Genomic DNA, 19,516 nt, shown 5'->3' with positions numbered 1-19,516 from the left:
GCAGTCCTATAGAACTACAATAGAGTGATTTTGCTACAGGCTCCAAGATGTGCTCTATGAATTCTCTATGGCTCTTGTTCATGTGTTTGTTTTATCTGCTTATTTATACTACTTATTTAATCATCTATATAAATATTATGTCAGTTATGACATTATTTAATATGGTACAGTATAGTATGACAATGTCTAAGATTACAGGCAGGAGGAAAAAATAAAAATATATAATAAAAGTATAGAACATGTAGAAATGCACTCTGTGTTGTAGATTGCTGCACCTGTAAGAAAAAAAAATCATCACCTGGAGCACAAAAATACAAAAAAATGGAGAAAAAATTGAATTTGCATTTTTAAGGTGTACAATATGAAGTAAAAAAAACAAAGGGGGGGGGGGGTCAAAGTTATTTCAGCAGCACTTCAAACAAATATAGCCATTCAAATTCCTCCAGCGGTCACATGACAAATATCCCAAACCAGAGGCCAGTCTCAGTTGAATAAGGCAAAGTATGACAATTAGTCTGCGGCCATCACATGCATCAGCAAGCATTAGTTTTAGCTTACTATTTAGTCCAGCGAGGAACAAGACGGCAGCCATCCTGATTAACTGAGGCTGATGTAGACTGATGTGTTTTTAGAGATGCTCAACAGTGACTGAGTACAACGAAGGAGAGCTGATGGCGACGGGGCCGAAACGCAAAGAAGCGCAGTGCATCATTTACTTTTCTCCTCGCTTCACTCTCTAAGAGTTAACGGCAAGACTGCTGGCTGACCATTCAGCTAATGATGATAGATGGTGTTAATTAAAAGGTTTTAGCACAGCGCTGATTGCACCTGCAGCTCCAGCACTCAGTTCCACTGAAGCACAGGGAATTGTGTTGTTTTTACTGGACAAAAAAAGGAGGAAACATCTCAGCCTATGCAGAAAATTCTTCTGGATGATCCTCCTGGCAGAATATCAGAAAGCCACACCAAAATGCTATTTGCTCTTTGATATTTTACAGAGCGAGCGAAGGACACCTTTCAGGGTATCTTGGTGAACCATTAATATAGTTACCAAACGCTTTTCAGCGGTGCGGCGCCGAGGGCTCAGAATATATGTTGTTTATCATGTTGTTTACATTTAAAATGAGATCACGCTTTGTTTGTATAACGTTTAACAGCTTAGATATGATTTATGTAGAACAGCCATCAGATTCCTCAGCATTTGCATTTCCAAAACACACAGAAGTAAACACAAGCAGGTCACCACGCTGGTTTACAGTACAGGTATATGAACACATTCTTATTCGCTTCAGAAACCACAGTAACACTGGCTGTTGATTAATGTGCAGCACTAGTGTGCCACCCCCTTCCAATTACCCAGAGAAGACAGGCTACTTAAACACGTTACACATAAATTATTTGTGTTGTGCAAAATAATTATAAAATAAAAAGTGTTTTATGTACCCAATGGGCATGTCAGCATTTATTTTAAGTAGCGTCCAATTTGTTTTTGTGTTAGATCTTTGTGAATGCATTTTTCCTGTGTCAAGGGCACCAGCCAAACGAGCGCGCTTGTAGGTCAGCTCAGCTAAAAACATCTGTCGGCTGATGTTGGCTCACGGCTTTCTCGGTTGCTTTGGCTCAATTCTCGAATGACACTTGAAGTTTTCAAAACAATACGTGAAATCCTTAAAGGCACTTTGTGACTCGGGCGTATTTGAGCTGGCCCTTCTCATTTCCCAAAAACATTCGCAACAAACAAATGCAAATGACTCAGTGCAGTATCACAGTATCTAGTGCAAACTAGATAGTATTTCCATCTTTCCATAATATGTCAGCATTGTGACCGTGTAAGCCATAGCATGCAGAGCAGTCAGATTTTCAAATCTGCCAAACTGAAAGGTGAAAATCTCTCAAATGAGGATTATAAAACACAGTTTTATAAGAGCTTGAACAAAAGGGAGTTACTGTGATTTGTTATCATGGAGGAGACTGCCCGGATAAATATATTACCGAGGAAACAGCCTGCCCATGGATGAGCACTAAGGATCTGCAGCACTGCAGGGAAGATAACGGAATAAAAAAAGATGCAGAAGAATGAAAAGCATAGATGTGGCACACGTGCTAGTTATCCCGTCGTCACATTCTGTTGGTCAGCATCATGATGTCCAGCACACAGTATGGGCTTTGGTACTGGACTATAGAACTGTGCATAAGCAGGTTCAAGTTTAGGCCCACCCCCCACTCCACTCCTCTCCCACCTTGGACTCTGTGTACTTTTTCTGTTTTTGTATTTTGGTCACTATACCTTTAGTTTACTGCATTTTGGGAACATTGGAGGAAAACATTTTTTTTTCCATTGAGCACATGCAAATGAACAAGCTTTTTCTTTACGAGGGAGGATGTAAAACCATGTGCTCCTGAAATCAGCATCTGAAAAGTATTCACTTTGATACACAGTATCAGTCCCCCATCCTCAGAAAAATAACAGGAAGGCCATTGAAAAAACATGCAGGGTGAGACAGCTATGGAAATTAGAAGGTGAGAAACATGTACTCTCGTGTCTATAAACACTTTGAGCACTTCCGTTTACAAAGTGTCAAAGAAAGGTTTTGTTTTGAAATGTGAATTAAAGGTTTTGGAGCTGAGAACGGCAAAAATGTTAAATGAAAAATGCAAAACAAAGCAATCAAGAAGAACTGTAGACGACGATACTGCCAAACACAGACTGCTCTTTCTGTCCTATTTGGCAGCTTCAGTTTTGCTCTTAATTTATGTTTTCTTTTCACTCGTGGTTAAATATATTTTTGCTCAGTTAGGATTAGGTGGTAAATCGAGTAAGTCAGGTCTAGGAAGTGATCGTTGGATTAATAAGCAGTTTTAGGACCTTGTATGTTGCCCAGGCTCAACTGTATTATTTCATGTAATATATATGTCAAATGAGCTGCAGTACAGTGGAGACTTGGCCATAGTATAACTGCCTGTCGCCCTTTGACAGCTGGGAAATGTCAGAGGAGACACATGATATATGGAGTTATCTATAAAGGGATGTTTGACAATCACTGCTCCACTACATCATATTGTGCTCACTAATCCACATCCAATTTTGGGCAATCCCATCCAGCTATACACCTCCCACATACTCCCATTCCACCAGAGACGTGACATTACAACAGAGAGAGATTCTCCAGCAGCTGTTGAAGAGTCCTTAGTACTGAGCTTAACAGATGGCAGATGTGTTGTTTAGTTAATTTTAAATCACAATGCTTCTATTTTTGCTCCTGCATATTAAATACAGGTGTACATTCAGAAGTACAAACATTTTTGGAGCACCAACAGGCATTTCATAGGTCCCTCTGCTTCATTAGTCATCTACACAACTTTAGAATTTAGTAAAAGAAAAAAAGAAAATGATTTTTAGTTGAAATTTGAGAGGTAAAGATGGGAGAAAAAGAAGAGAGAAACCATAAAAGGAGAAAATTGCAAGTTCACTTCACTGTATGCACTTTTGCACTCTACCCCAGCGTTCACCACAAGCCTATTTGTTCCGAGCTTTGACTCATGATGAGAGGTTTGTGGTGTTGCAAGGGAACAGAGCTGAAACTTTATAATGAACAGTTTCACCTGAATCAGGTGCAGTCTCACCTATTAATAAGAAGTGACCCACATATGATTTCTGGCTATTTCTGGAGTGGGTGGTTGGCGGAGTGCACAATCTTCAAGTTCCTCCGTGAAAATTGTGCCTCACTGCTCACAACCAATGTTCAATGGAAATGAGCCCTGATCCATAAGAAGTGGGGTGATATTTTCCAGACATCGCATTGAAAGTGTTTTTATCATGCTCAACTTTGGAACTGCAGTAGAAGAGAAGATTTTTTTTTAAATGCATGAAGCAGGAAATGACAAGGACACTTTGGAAGTAATTACAACAGCCTAAAATACTTAAAGATTGATTGGTAACTAATTAATAAAACTGTACTGACTGATTCCTTAAAGACATATGACAAAGTATCGTGAAACCCAAATTCCCGCATGTTTCAGAAATCTAAATGTCACTTTTGCCGTCTGTAAGCACCGAGGTGAAGCAGCACAAACGTCTGCCACAAACTGTGATGCAAAAAAATATATATGCATGTCCTTTTAGCCATCTAGAAATACCATTGGTATTGACAGAGGACATAGTAAACTCTTAACAAAACTTATCAGCTGGTCATCGTGGAGGCACCTGATGAGACACTCATGTGTCTTAGCTGTTCTCTTTTATTTGGACATCCGTTCTGCATCTTCAGAATAATATAAACAGTATGTAAAGTGTACAGTTTACAAGTGTACAGTGTGTAGGTAATAATATGACCCTGGGTGTCTTTCAATAGAACAACGTTGGTAGGGAGACACACTTTATTACATCAGATTAAAGCCATATTTTAAAATTACATTGTTCTGCCTGTTCATTACATTTTCAAAAACATTTAATATATACAAACATTTGTTTATTTCTCATTTGAACTGATAAATACATCTGGATGTAGATGAAATTGGGTCTTTGGGGATTTGATTTAGATGTGTTTTAGCTGTCACACTACTTGCATGTGCTGTTTGAGAAAGGTTTACCTCAGTAAGTGTGCCCAGTGTCAGCTCTGTTTCACTCTCAAAGATCTTGAAACTTCTGGTTCTCACAAATGTAGCACTGCAGTCTGAGCTAAATTCAAAGATCTTGGATTGCTTTAAAAAGAAATTGTTTGGTATTCTAAAATGATGACTGACATCCCCATTACTTTCTTATATATCAATCAGTTAAGAGTTAGCCTGTTCATATGGCCTGTGAACCTTTAAGTTGCCACATAACATTTGTCAAACTGTCTTGTCAAACACTTGACCAAAGGTTATTACTCCCAAATGGTATAATAAATGAAGCTCTACTGCTCTGGACTGAGGGCTGTGTTACCTTCCAAGTCTGGGAGCTGAATCACAAAGTCTCTTTTCTTGTCCTCGGATGGGAGTTCATTAAAACTCCCTCCTGCCTTTTGGGAACCCACTAGGAAATAGACCCTCCACCCAGCCTGGAGGGTCTTTGCCAGGGCATGATTTTTTAATGATGTCTGAGTTGTTCCCACCAGAGTCATTATACATGTCCTGAAAGGAATTAACCTGGAAGTCGACTGCAAGGGAACCCAAACTGCAGTTACATTATGGCAGCTTATAGCAGCTTTGACACAAAGGAACCAATAAAGATTATTTGTGGGCAAAAACTGATTTCATGTTGCTTCAGTAATTTTCAAGTATGTATCAATCCAGATTTAGAGTTTATGGTATAGAGGGGAAGTCAAACCAATTTAATGTGTGGTAATGTTAAATTTGCACACTGTGTCCTAAATCTGTACTACGCATCACCTGCCTACTTATGAGGTTGGCATATCTAGGTTGAGTATCACTGTCAGCTATTTTTAAAATTTGTCACGCTTCAGCTGAATCTTCTCGGCTTAGGACACAGGGATATATAGGATATATGTCAATGACACTGCTGAAATTTGGCAGTCGAAATTAGAGGAGCCAGTTTTACCTTTAAGGACAGAGCCCAGTTTATATTACTGTAACCTCAATTGTAAGAACTCTAAGAATGAGATATGGTCCTCTTGTGAAAAGTAAATATAATTTAATCTATAACATAGTGCATCACAAAGAAATTAAAAAAAGCTAGCAATAGCTCCATGTTGACCAGCTACCAATACCGTGATGCTCTTAATGGTCTTGCTATAACATGAATGCTATAAATTGACCATATGCCTACATTTAAAATCCTTTTACCTTTCATACTTGACTATAAATTCCCCACACACGTTCTAAATAAATAAATGCCAATAATGTGATAGCAATAAATAAATTTCACTTAATGTCAAAACTTACACATCCTAGACTTTTAGACAATAAAACAATGGAGCAATGGATTTTACAGTCAGGCAATTCAACTCATCATCTTAACCAATACCTGGTGGTGTTCAGGAAAACATGTGGCACTTAACAACTATGTATTAGTATTTAATGATTCTTCAGATAATTTGAACTGCCAGCATCCACCAACCAAAAGCTTTTGTTGGCAAATAACAAACCTAATGTCCAGCTCTTGCTATGCAAAAACAACATGTGATATTATGTTCACCACAGCGGCTGGTGAACAAAATATAACAATTCAGCAGCTACAGACAGATTCTCTAACAATAAACACACAGCTGAAATAGAATGCACAGCACCCCGGTACTGTTGTGCTAAAATTGCTTATTACGTTTATCAATGAATATTGCTTAGATTTCATCAATACCAATGCCATTCTCAGTTCTTTATCAATTTCTTTACTTATGCTTGATCATCCTTTGTGTGTGTGGGGAAAAAAGAATCAGTGCAAGACCTTTATTCTCTCTGAATCTGACCATCTGAGTTTCCATGTTGTCTAAAAGCTGTTGTGTCAATTTGATATCACTGTTTTGCAAAACATAGCTATCATAGAAATATGCCTACAATGATAGAATTGTTATGCTTGTACTGTTTTTCCGTTTTCATTGTAAGTCTGTTCACTACTTTGCTTCATGTGAAGGTTCAAATGTAATCCAAATTAGTAAATTAAAATAACCACTTTGGGCCTCGTACATCTTTATTTAGCTCCAAAGACTTGCAATTGTAATGTAATTTCATTTCATTTAATAATAAATATATGAAATCATTTTTAATCAATCAATCAAACAAAAATCACCATCTTGGACAGTTTAGTAACTTTACACTAGATTTATGTTGGTCAATGACACTTTTATTACCTCTGTAGCTATTAGTCCTGTTTTACAATGTCTTTCAAAGTAAGTTTAGTTACTCCTAATATGATGCATTCTGAATGTAATGGTTGCGATACAAAATACTCAAATGAAATGGGAACTCAAGTTACTATAAAAACCGTCTTAATGCATTAATCATGTAAATAAAATAATGAATAATTTGCACATATTTAAAGCTAAAGAACTGGAAAACATATGAATTTGTCTTTGAGGAGATGTTTATCAGGATGCATGGATGTTATCTTACAAAAGTGTATAACATGCACGTTCATGTAACGAGTGCTGTGTACTAAAATATGAAGCACGGGTACAGAACTAGGATCTCTTTTACGTGTATGTGAATAAAGATTTCACCCAGTAGCTGAATGCACAAGTATTGTACACTGAAAGAAAACGTTTTTTCTTTATTTGTTTGCTTGCTTTTTTTTTCTCCAGGATTGTAAAGAAAGAGTACAAAAGCATGACAATCTGCCAACATTTAGGTCGCCTAACCCTGCTTCAATCAGCCTGAAACGATGCAGGCATGACATGGTGATTCAGTGGCATCGAACATATTTCAGTGTTACTTTAAGAGGTCTTTCTGAACACATTTTGCAGGGGAGGACTTTAAAAAAAACAAGTTAACCCCGAGGAGTCGTGATGTGTGCTGAATCTGCTTGCCAACTTCCCTGCCTTTCTATATTAATATCATCCTGGAGAAATCAAGGAGCTGAGCGCCTCACTTTCCATGTTAAATTTCTCTCAGCTATTTTGAGAGTCTGTAGCTAGTCTGTGTGTGTGTGTGTGAGAGAGAGAGAGAGAGAGCGAGAGCAAAACAGAAGCCTGATGTGTCCTATTTCTCTTCAAAACTAAAAAAAAAAAAAGTTTGGGGTTTATTAACATTTGTATCGCACCGAACGAGGAAACAGGTCTATCCCTTCAGCATGAGATTACTCTTTCTGCATTAACATGAATTCATTTCCAATGAGAAGACTTCAATATGATTGTTTCTCAGGCTGAATAATTCCTCTGAATGACACTGAGATTAAATATCTTGGGTGTCTTTGACATTAAAAAGTGGCCTGCCAGTGTTAATTTGAGGAGATATGCTCTGCCCGTCTCTGTGTGGTATTCCAGACACTTTCCAGTAATACATTTTTGAAAAGGCGCAGCTATATGGGCGCTTGAATTATTCATAATTCCTACTGCATGAGGGAAATTTCTTATCAATGTAGATAGGTATCCTTGGATCACATGGTAAGAAAGTTGTTTTTTTTAAGGTTTTCGGTATGGTGATAGAATTAATGTGCGCTCACCGATTGCAGTCACAGGGTAATTAGTGTCAGTTCCCTTTCCCAGCTGTGTTTTATGTCCAAATATAGTATTGACAATAAAATGGTTAAATACTCAGGAAAACATCCCATTCCAATACATCCCTTTCACACCTTAAAGTATGTGAAACAAGCGATCTGATAAACAACCGTGTTTATCACCACTGAAGCTAACTTGATATCCGTTGTTATCACACATATGATGACTGAACTGAATGTACTGTATATTACATGGTGTATATTTTGCAGGATGTGAAATTTAGTAGCCTGGTAAATATGCAAATAACATCAAAGTTCATAATAAGAGTTTACAGTGTCTTTACAGAGGAATCAGAGTATTCATTGTTTTACACCATTTGCTGTGTTGCAGATATAAATCATCCAATTTACTAACACAAAGTGAAAATGTGTTTTCTTGTTTATTTGTTTTTAAGAAAACTCAGGACCAACAATAGACTGGCAGCCTGTCCAGAGTGTACCTACGATTCTTACAAACGTCTTTGGTCAGAGCAAAGGACACAAACTAATTGCTTTTCTTTAGATCTGTGCAGTTTTAATCCTTGCAGATGTAACCTCTGGAAGAAATACCTTCAAGTTTCTGTTGCATCTTTTTGATTTGTTTCTTTCAATCAACTCATCTTTCATCTTAACCTTTTCAGCTGCTCTGCCTTGAGTCTTTTGGGAAGCTCAGACATACCTGAAAACATCTAATTCAAAATCCTTGTGACATTTGCAAGAATGCTAAACCACCGGGGAAAAGAGTTTTTGGGGTTTTTTTTTACAGTATGACATGTGGCTCAAAGATGACGTTAGTAAATGAAACATTGTCTAATATTGCTGCTTGTGTAACATTACTCTCTTTTAATTAACCCAGGATTTTTTTTTATTGAAATGAAACCCATTTCCCATTAGCCCCTGACCTTCATAACATAATTTAGATGGTTGTTTTATTCAAATTGGTATACTTTGTGCTTTTATTAGAGGGGGGAATAGAACCTAAATGCAACATAGCTTCATCTAGTTATCAGAATATACCACCATTCTTTTCTTTCTTTCTTTGTATGGATGCTTTCCTGTCTCCATTTGTCAGATGCTGACTGTGATGAGTTAGTGAACCAGCTGAAAGGTCCTCAAACAGGATGCAACTTAATGACTTCAACCATCTATGATAAATGTAAAGATAATTCTAACCATCTCTAAACTAACAATTCAAATAAAATATAATTTACAGGTTAATAATACAGCACAAAAAGCTTTATTTCGTATGCAATGAATTCTCTAATTTAAAAGCATTTCAGGACATTTAAGAGGTCTCTGAGGTGCTGCTTCCAGCAAAGAGGACAGCACCTCACTTGTCACTCAGTATGCATGTTGAGTATAATTCCACAGAAAATAATCTACTGTCCCTTAATAGATCGACATTACTGGGAGCAATGCTGCCTTTTCTGTTTTCTTTTAATTGTGGAGAAAAGGATCAGTTTGATACTGAAGAACTCGTAAGAAGACACTGGCAGCCACGCTGTGACCAGACCACAGAAAGTCAGTGAGACTTAGTGACTTTAAATGAACGATTGGTCATGTGAAGTAAGCAGCTCCCGTGTCAAACAGTTCTCAATTGAAGTGACCACCAGTCAGAGCGACTAATTGATATATGATGGTCACCAAGACAATGTGTGACAAACAAATCACTTCCAATATAAATGCAATTAATCTGTAACTTTTAAAACCGGAACTGTATACCCACCCACACACTGGCACTTTTAAGGTATACTGTATATAATATGTTGGAGCTATGTTTTGAGAGAAAAATAATTTAATGCCACTTGACTAGATATGAGCAGTCATCCCTGTCATTATGTCTATATTTGTCATCCTAATGTGTCATGTTTTCTTTGCTTCACCCTCAGCACAGGCTTTATGTATCCCTACTTCTTTTTCTGTTTTGTGACACTGTGGCTCTTAACATACCCTGTCAGAAGACCCAAGTTTGCCTTATCACAAAATGAAATAATTCAGCCAGCAGACAAAAGCAAAACAGAGAGATGCCATTTTTTTTTCTTATTTTGTAATAGGGACAATTTCACCTAAATTAGATCAAGTATTGTTAGAGACAGCAGTGAAGCTTTCTGCCCCCCTTGCCAACCTCCACCAGCACCAACTCCCACCCTGTACTTAGTGAATAGAGGCCGCACCTTTGAATTATAATTCAAATTGACTCTTGTTAAATTGAAAGGGAGAGCGCATAAGTAGCGAGCATACAAATGCAGGTTATTCATTTCTCTTACAAAATTTTCTTGCCCAGGAGGCATTCCCAACAGAAAATTGGCAGAATGTAGAGAAATGAGTATGTTTGTGGCTTTTCCTGTCTAGCTGGGATGAAATAATTGAATCGGTACGTGCTTATATTCAAATATTGGCGGTGCTCGTTATCGTTCGCATACTGCACATAGACATGTGCACACATGTGGACAGAAGGACCAATTACTGTTCAGTTCTGGTGCATTGGTGAGGGCTGCTGCTTCCTGCAGCCACCAAACAATACCAAAACAATATAATACACAGAAAACACTGACAAAAACAATGGCCATCTAATAGGAAACCCTTAGGTTACTCCCAGCTGGACACGGTTCTTTCCACAATAGACTGTTTAAAGCAAACAAACAGGTTTCGAGTGAACTTAGCAGACCGTTTGCTTTTTAGAGTGAAGGCAAAACAACATTTGATAAAAATGCAGTACATATATAAACTAAATACATTATCACCCAATCCAGGACCTATACAGTTTTTTATCCACTCATGCACAATGCCAAACAGAAAAAGTACATAGAGTCCAAAACAAAGCTTAAAAGAGAATAGATAATGTGCTTGCATTAAACTGTGTGGAGAAGAAAATTACCTTTTGTCAGTTAACATTTCAGTTAACACTTTCCTAATTACTTTTTGGTCTCAACTGCAATTGGATTAACCAATAATCTCATAGCCATAGTTTCCTAAACGACCTTTTTTTCTGAGGAAAATGTCAAGATAACTAAATAAAAATGGACAAATGTTTGGAAGTGAGCCAATCAGAACTAATCTCCTTGTGCAGTACGGTTAGATGCAAACATTTGATCTACCCTGGGAAATCAAACAACCAGCAACCATGCTCCACGTTTCTCATGAAAACACAACAAAATGTCAGCACTTGGGAGGAAGAGAAGACTAGATATATGGGCACATATTGCATTTGATGTCAAGGAAAATGAATAAAGTGTGTGGAGCAACTGTCACTGCTAAAAACATAACAAACCTTTACACTCTATATTTTTGTCAACTTCAGATTTATTCGTCTATAATCATATGATATGTAGACTAAAGTAATTTAGATGCATAAATTATGACTTAAACTAAATGACATTTTAGTCTAAAATGTGACTAGGAACACATAGTTCATAGTCACATTGACTAAAACCATCAAAATTTGCTGCCAAAATTCATTGATAATTAATAATTGATAAATTGATGTCATTCTAAATACAGTTTTATTTTCATTTTGTAAATTCTAGTCATTATTAACACAAATGACAAAGTAAGTCGCTACCCTGTGAGCAAACAGTCAGCAAAAGTTTCCTAGTCAGTCCCTGGTCACATCTGGTTTGAAAACGCCATGATGGTGATGACAAGAACACCCTCAGCTCAAAGCTTCACAATGGGATCTTACTAACCAACATCCTGTTAACAGGACACCACAGTACATACATCTTGTATAGACGGTATTTGAAAATTACATTCATCAGGTGACCTAAAAGACATCTGCCATCTTGTTAAAGAAGTAGTCTATGCATTGCTAGCAGACAAAGTGGGTAAGATATGCTAACATGACATTTTCTCTCACAGCCTAATGCCTGTGTGTAAGATCCACTCTTATTTAAGTTCTGTTTTAGTCTCCACCAACTACGACAGAGACACAACTTTTTCACTGGAATCCATTTTTCTCACGACTGATGAAAACAAAGTTGATGAGACTGGATCGACTGATTAAGTCATGGATCACAAAAACAGAGTAAATCTCAGAGGAACTCGAGTTACATGAACTCTCTGTAGGTCGTAAGCTAAAATGCAATTGGTGTACTTTATATGGTATAATTTTATTAGGTGCCAATAAAGAGTATTGATTCATTATTATTGATTATTATTTCTTTCTATGGTTACAGTACAATACCCTCTTCACTTTTAATCTTCCTTTCATTGGGCAGCCAGCACAGTCCAGATGAAATACTCATCATACTACTTAATAAAAATATTATATATATATTATATAATATTGGGTTACTGATTCCACTGGACTACTTTTGGCATTGCTATGGCATCAAGGAAATATACATGATCATATTTTCAGCAGCTGCTGTGTTAGACAATGTACCTTGCAGTGTCCTGGAATCCTTAAAAAGCCTACACTGTGGCAGTTTGCATGTGTCCATTACTTTGCCAGTTCCCAGTGTGCTAAACATTAGGCTTACTGCCCAACAACAGAATGTGCTAGAACTAACTGGTTCCTAACGCAACCTGGCCACCGTCTGCTCTTATCCATATGGGCAATTTGTCTTCTGCCCTCACAGTGAAGTGAAAACAAATGAGCACACGCATCATACACGCTCTGTCTCTTTCCCAAAACACCACTGCCCTCATACCAGCTCCTCTTCTCATTTCCTTTCTTCATGTTCTCACTGGTCTCTTTTTCTTTTAATTCCCTTCTATTGTCTCCCTCGTCTCCATCTTGCTTCTTACGCTTGCTCCCATCTCTCTCATTGGTTTGCCCAGGTAACATTTCTACAAACCCTGAGCCCTTCTGATGCCTCAATGTTCACTATAGGGAAATTCTTTCCTCTGATGTTTTCACAATCCTTTGCTAAGTAAGCCATTTGGCTTCTGCTATCGCCACTGGAAAATTTATTCCACCCAAAGATTTGTCCACGGATCATAGGAGGGGAGCATAAGACTGAACAAAGCAAATATAATGCTGCAAAGTCATGATTTCAGCAATATCTTACATGAAAGGGAAATGGGAGGGAAAGTTCATCTTTCTGCAGAGGAAATGAAATTCCTGTAGTTGGTGTCAGGAATTCTTAAGAAAATGTTGAAATGATAATGATATTTTTCTGCACCAGTTTGTGACATAAGGTTGTGACGATCCTGACTAAATGAGATGAAATTGTTTTTGTAACGGTTGTTTTTGCTGGAGAATTTGCCGAAGCTGGAAATATTTAAGACAGGCAGTTAAAACGGAGGCCACTAAAATCATGTCTTGATATATTTAACTGTTTACCAAATCAGGAGTCGTCCAGCTTAGAGGAAAAACACTGTCAACCAGTTGTATAACTCTGCTTAAATTACAACAGATGGGAACAAACATAACATAGATGTGAAAAAAACAACAACTGGGGATTGTCTGGAGTCAGTTGCCAATGGTTACACCGATAACAAAGCCATATTACTAAACAAGACAGCACAGTTAAACTAATTATTATTAAGGTGATGTCGGACTCTACAATGAAACGTGTACAGTGAATTTCCTCAAATGTGTGCTAGTGAAGAAAATGAAAAAATGTTTCTGGCTTAAAGTCAGAAAAATGATGAGAGGCAGCCAAATCGAAATTGGCAACTGGCCATCTAAAAAGATAACTTCACTGGTAATGATGTTTTTAGACTCTGCATGTACTGATCCTCCACCTCAAAATAAGAAACAGCACAGAACACAGAATCATTCCAAATCACAGACCACTTTCTCACAGCTCTAAAAAGTCAGACATCACTATATCATCACTTTTTATGTGCTTAAAACACTAGCGTAAGTTGTTAAGCTGTTTTTTAACTGCTTGATTAGGTGACTAAGGATTCAATAGTATTTGGCTGCATGACCAGGGTGGCTGTATGACCAGGGTGCTCATTACTAGGATTTTATCAGAATTTTCATTAACTTGTGCTAAGCACTGGTTATAATAACTTTGTGTGTCATTTTAGATATTGGCAGTACTTGCCGACTGCCATTATACCAAGCACATGTCTTTCAAAGGGGAATGTAAGACTTAAAGTGCACATCATCATTGGGAAAATGAAAACGTGCCACCATGATTTAGATGTAAATCATACCATGAGATATGTACATAGGTAATGCAATGTACATATCCCTGCTGTTGAAGGGATTTTTCTTATTTTCCACATGTGCAGCTATGTTATAAGAAATCACAAGAGAATTTTCACAGGTTGGGGTGGTTGGTGGACTAAAAGGAAGTGATATGAACCTTAGAGTTTTTTTCATCCTTCTTAGTATTCAGAGTTAACCGTTTTTACAGCAAGAATGCTGATAATGATGTCACATTTTCAACATTCAATCCATGTCTCTCTTTTTTTACATAAACAACAGAAACCACAACAATGGTTTATCATGTGACATCAACCAGTCATGGGTACAGACAAAGATTTATGAATAGTCAGCAAAATATAACACAAAAAGTTTACCATAAAAACTCCCACCTAGTTGTATCACAGTGTCTCTGCAATTTGTCAGCACAAAGAAAAGTGCATAACACTTCTGGATCATCCTACACATTTTTGTGTAAACTGGGTATAAATTATTTTTTCTCTTTTCAGAACTTGCTGAAATTCCTCAAATGAGCTGTCAGATGATGACTTCAGATGATTTAGCAAGCATGTTGTGTGAAGGATTCTGTGACCTTTGGTCTTCATCTGGCTGTATTGTTGTCGTTCATCCTCTCCAGCAAAATTTCTGCAGAGCAGCTCAGGAATATATTCACACACAGAGTAAGCGCAGCCTGAAGATTTGCATCGCAGGGTAGTACTTATAATAGCACACTGCATGTGAGTGATGTTGTTGCATGGCTAGGCAGCATATTAATAGTGTACTGTAAGTTACGGAGCGAATTAAACATTTCTGCCAGATTCCAAAATTCTTTCCATCTACTTGCAAGAGTTTGACATTTATAATAGCAATCACAGCAGCAAGAAGACTTAGTACTCCTCCTTCATGCTGCCTCTTAGCTTTAGCCCATCTACTGTGGATATATTTTCACTTCACTGTGTTTAAATCCACAGGGGAACTCCCGTTAGGTTCACACTACCTTCCCAAATCCTTATGCTGATTGCATGGTGCCAGTCATTAACAGCAGGGTATTTATTGGCCCAGTTAGTGGTACCTATTCTGTGGTGCCTGCTGCTTCATCGCTGCCAACATTCCACCACCACCTGCTTTTCAAAGTGTTCTTGAACGTGTTTGACCAGAGAGTAAGGGCTGACTCTGTAATGCACTCGAAATCCAGCACGATTCATAAATGGGAAAAATGACAGTATTGATTACTGTAATTCCCTCCTATTTGGTCTCCCTAAAAGGTCCCTTCATAAACTCCAACTTCTTCAAAATTCTGCAGCTTGGGTCATAACTTCCGTCGAGAGCTCATATTACCTCAGTTCTTCAGCAGCTTCACTGGTTGCCCGTAGAAGCCAGGATAAATTTTAAAATCTTACTTCTTATATACAAGTGTATCCATAAATCTGCTCCTTCATATTTGTGTGACCTGCTCCATATCACCACTGTTTCCCGCCCTCTCAGATCATCATCTGCCATTCATCTTACTGTTCTGTCCTCACACCTTAGTACTATGGGGAACAGAGCCTTCAGTCGCTCTGCTCCCCGGCTCTGGAACTCTCTTCCTCCTGCGCTAAGAAATATTGACTCCCTCTCGGTATTTAAGTCACAGCTCAAAACACATCTGTTTAAACTGGCTTATTCGCTTTAATGCTGATTTTATCTGTTGTCAAGCTCTGTTTTGTAATTTTAACTTATTTTATGTATTTTATGACTACTGTTCCTTTTATTAATTTTATTTTTTGTAAGGTGACCTTGGGTTTCTGAAAGGCGCCCTCAAATAAAACGCATTATTATTATTATTATTATAAAGTGGAAAATGGATGAATATGCATTTTCTGCAAAGGGCAGAAAATGCATATTCAAAATGCATACACATACATATTCATCCATATGTATGTATCCATATGTATCCATATGTATGTGTGTGTATATATATATATATATACACATTAGTACTGTCAAAATGAACGCAGATTAAGCCATCATCACTGTTGGCTTAATCATCACCCAACACGATACAAAACATTTTATTAATGCATCTGGAGTGCAGAATGACTCAAAATCCCTGAACTGTTCCTGTCAATGCATTTCGGGCTGTTTGTCCAAGTAGAGTTACCTTTGCACATGCGCAAATGAGCAGCTGAACCAATCAACTCAATTTGGAAGACGATAAACGCATATGGGCCTTCTCGATGGGAAGTTTGAGTATAAAAAAAAAAAAAACAAGACAGAACAGTCGACCGACATAGATTATTATGCACATTGTGCAAGAAGGAATTTTCTTTTCACCAAAGCACTTCCAGCTTAAAATATCACATTGACGCAACGTATACGTTAGCCAGGGATGCTGCTAGCACTTTGGCTAACGCGTCACCCAGCTTGTGACAAACCACTCACGGACTCAGTAAGTCTACCTCGGATATATTGACAGACACAATTGCCAAGTGGATTGCAACAAACTGCAGACCTGTTAATATTGTTGAGAACACGCACTTTACATAGCTTTGGTTCCTCATTTCAAGGACTTGAAGTGCCTCCGCAAGAGTGACAGAGAGAGAGTGGATAAATGTTTACAGAGCTTTTTGTCGGTCTGCAAAATGAAATGCGATTAATATAGATTAAAAATGAATGATATTTAATCGTGATTAATCAAAATTTATCCACAGTAACCCTGTGATGAATCTGATTAAATGGTTTAATTGTTTGACAGAACTAATATATATTATATATTAGTGCATACTTACCTATTAGTATATAGGTTTTTTTTCAAAGTTGCATTTCACAGGAGAGAACCTGTGCTAAAAGATCGAAGAAAACTATTCAAATTCTCTTTGAATTTAAGCATACATTCTTTGTTTATTCTCCATTTATTTCATTATATTGCATAAATGTCTGTTACAAGCTAAAATATAAAGTTGAAAAAGTGTAATTGCAGCCAGGCTATCGATCAAGTAATTGTGATTAATCGTGATTAATTACAGAAAATTGTGAGATTAATTAGTTAATTTTTTTAATAATAATAATGGATTGGATTTATATAGCGCTTTTCAAGGCACCCAAAGCGCTTTACAATTCCACTATTCATTCACTCTCACATTCACACACTGGTGGAGGCAGCTACAGTTGTAGCCACAGCTGCCCTGGGGCAGACTGACAGAAGCGAGGCTGCCATATCGCGCCATCGGCCCCTCTGGCCAACACCAGTAGGCAAGTAGGGTAAAGTGTCTTGCCCAAGGACACAATGACCAGGACAGAGAGCCCAGGGATCGAACCGGCGACCTTCCGGTTATATATATATATATATATATATATATATATATATCTGCAAAAGATGAATATTTGTAGCTTCTGTTGCTACTGTTACTGTATGCTATGTTAGTACCGTGAAAACGACTCAGCCACACAGGCACCCTAAATAGGTTAGGTCATTTATTGCAACACAATGTGATAACATGGCCAGTGTAGCCAATAAATAACATCTTCCCTCTACATTACTTTCATTAATACGTTCCTCTTGTTTTCTTTTTCTGACATATCCCACTAAGCGTCACTTAGTGGTAGGCCATTCGCTTATTTTCCATCAGCTTAAAAAAGGATTATAATATCGTGATATAATAAATTAAACACAGTGACAGCTGTGTTTAATTTGAGTAGAAAAATATATAAAAATTCTGGAACCATCCTCTGAGCTGTGCATATCACAAGAAGATAGCAGCTTGAAATGAGCTTTAAGAGAACAAATGTATTCTTGCAGCAGGAATCCAATTTGTGCCAACAGAAGGTATAAATGAAAACCTGTGTTCAGAATGGAAAATCGGGATACTTTTCATTAAAATTGGTTAAAAAAAAAGAAGAAGAAGAAAGAGCGAGGGACAAAACATGCACTGTAATTTAAAATCCTTAAAGTTTTCGTGTGTTTAGAGGTTAAATTAAATTATGCTCGTAACCACAGAAAGCCAACATGGCTGTGAGCGAGTTGCTCATGAAACTCCTTTATTGGAGTGACACTTGGAGAGAAGCGTAGCATGTGCTGCTGTGGTTTTCTGAGTACGTTTTCCTGAGTGGGGGGTGGAGAGTGTTTTATTCAGAAAACCTAATCTTTTGATGATGAAATAAGAGGAAAATATTGCCCGGATTTCCATTCCATGAGTGTTGTATCTAAAGTAATCTTCTTTGATGGAACGATTCTTTTTTATGTTTTATTGTCTCTGCGAAGCTCCAAATTCTTTTTCTCTCCACTTCTCTCCGTTACTGTGACACACACACAGGTCTACTGCTGTGTGATTGTTCTCAGTCTCAGCAAACTCATTTTCACACTGAAAACTGTATCTATATATAATACAAATAGGAAATACAGTTTCCACATCTCTTGACCTGACTCAGGTCATGTCCACACTAATGACTTTGTTATTTTCAGCGTAATCATTTTGTTCTTTTAGTACAAGTGCTTTAATAAGATGGTTTCAGCAATAGCTACTCTTACAAATGTTGTACAGATATAAATGTCTCCTTTACAGTTTGCCTCCTTGTTGTTGTCTGTCCGTTTTCTCTTGTACCTTATTAGCCTTTGTTTGCAGGTGTGTACAGTCTGTATGCCTGATTATGTGTCCTTCCCTTTGGTGTGTATGCAGAGATGAGCATAATGGAAATCGCTTTGACAAGCATACTGTAGATTCTTGCAGTCCTTGGTAATAGGTACATTTTAGTGTACAGTTATTTTTCTTCTATTTATCCACATTCTCAAAGTTTTTTGAAAAGTATTGATGCATGTTTTAGTCGTGACTTATAGGTCACCACTGGAATCCATTGTGATTGCAGCACCTGAAAAGAAAACGGACGTTGCAGCTTCTCAGAGCCACGTTTTAAACTTGCTGGTGGTGATTTTTTTTTCCAAATTCAGAAGACCTCAAGTGTCATAGCTCTTTAAATTTTGCAGTTCTATGTGAACTTTTAGAGCTGAAGAACTTGGGCATTTCTTGGGCAAAGACTTCTTTTCGCTTGTTGTTTGTTATTTTACGGTTTTAAACCGGATAGAGGCCAAATGGAAAGGCACACTGATTCTCACCCACACATTCATATATCTCTCTTTTTGTGTTTCTCAGTCTGTCTTTCAAAAATATTTTGTTTGCTTCATATTTTCAGCAGTCAAACTTCACTTTAAGGCCAAATACTATAGCTTATACTGAAGGTTAATGTGAAATCTCATTTGAAGTGATTCAATTTTTTAAGGACAAGGTCTCTTTCTTTTCACCTGCCACTTT

The 19,516-nt window shown here is 37.5% G+C and overlaps 2 protein-coding genes across 4 annotated transcripts in view; both read right to left on the bottom strand.

The window, feature by feature from the left end:
* The window catches only part of LOC308412688 (uncharacterized protein), a 512,620-nt gene that overhangs the window by 340,423 nt on the left and 152,681 nt on the right, over nt 1-19,516 (bottom strand). The gene's annotated exons all lie outside the window — the stretch shown is intronic.
* brinp2 (bone morphogenetic protein/retinoic acid inducible neural-specific 2) overlaps nt 1-19,516 on the bottom strand; it is a 285,511-nt gene that overhangs the window by 150,211 nt on the left and 115,784 nt on the right. The gene's annotated exons all lie outside the window — the stretch shown is intronic.

The sequence above is a fragment of the Rhamphochromis sp. 'chilingali' genome, assembly GCF_963969265.1.
Source record: "Rhamphochromis sp. 'chilingali' genome assembly, chromosome: 16".
Taxonomy (NCBI): Eukaryota; Metazoa; Chordata; class Actinopteri; order Cichliformes; family Cichlidae; genus Rhamphochromis; species Rhamphochromis sp. 'chilingali'.
Note: the sequence above shows the minus strand (reverse complement) of the source record. Positions and strands in the feature narration are given on the sequence as shown.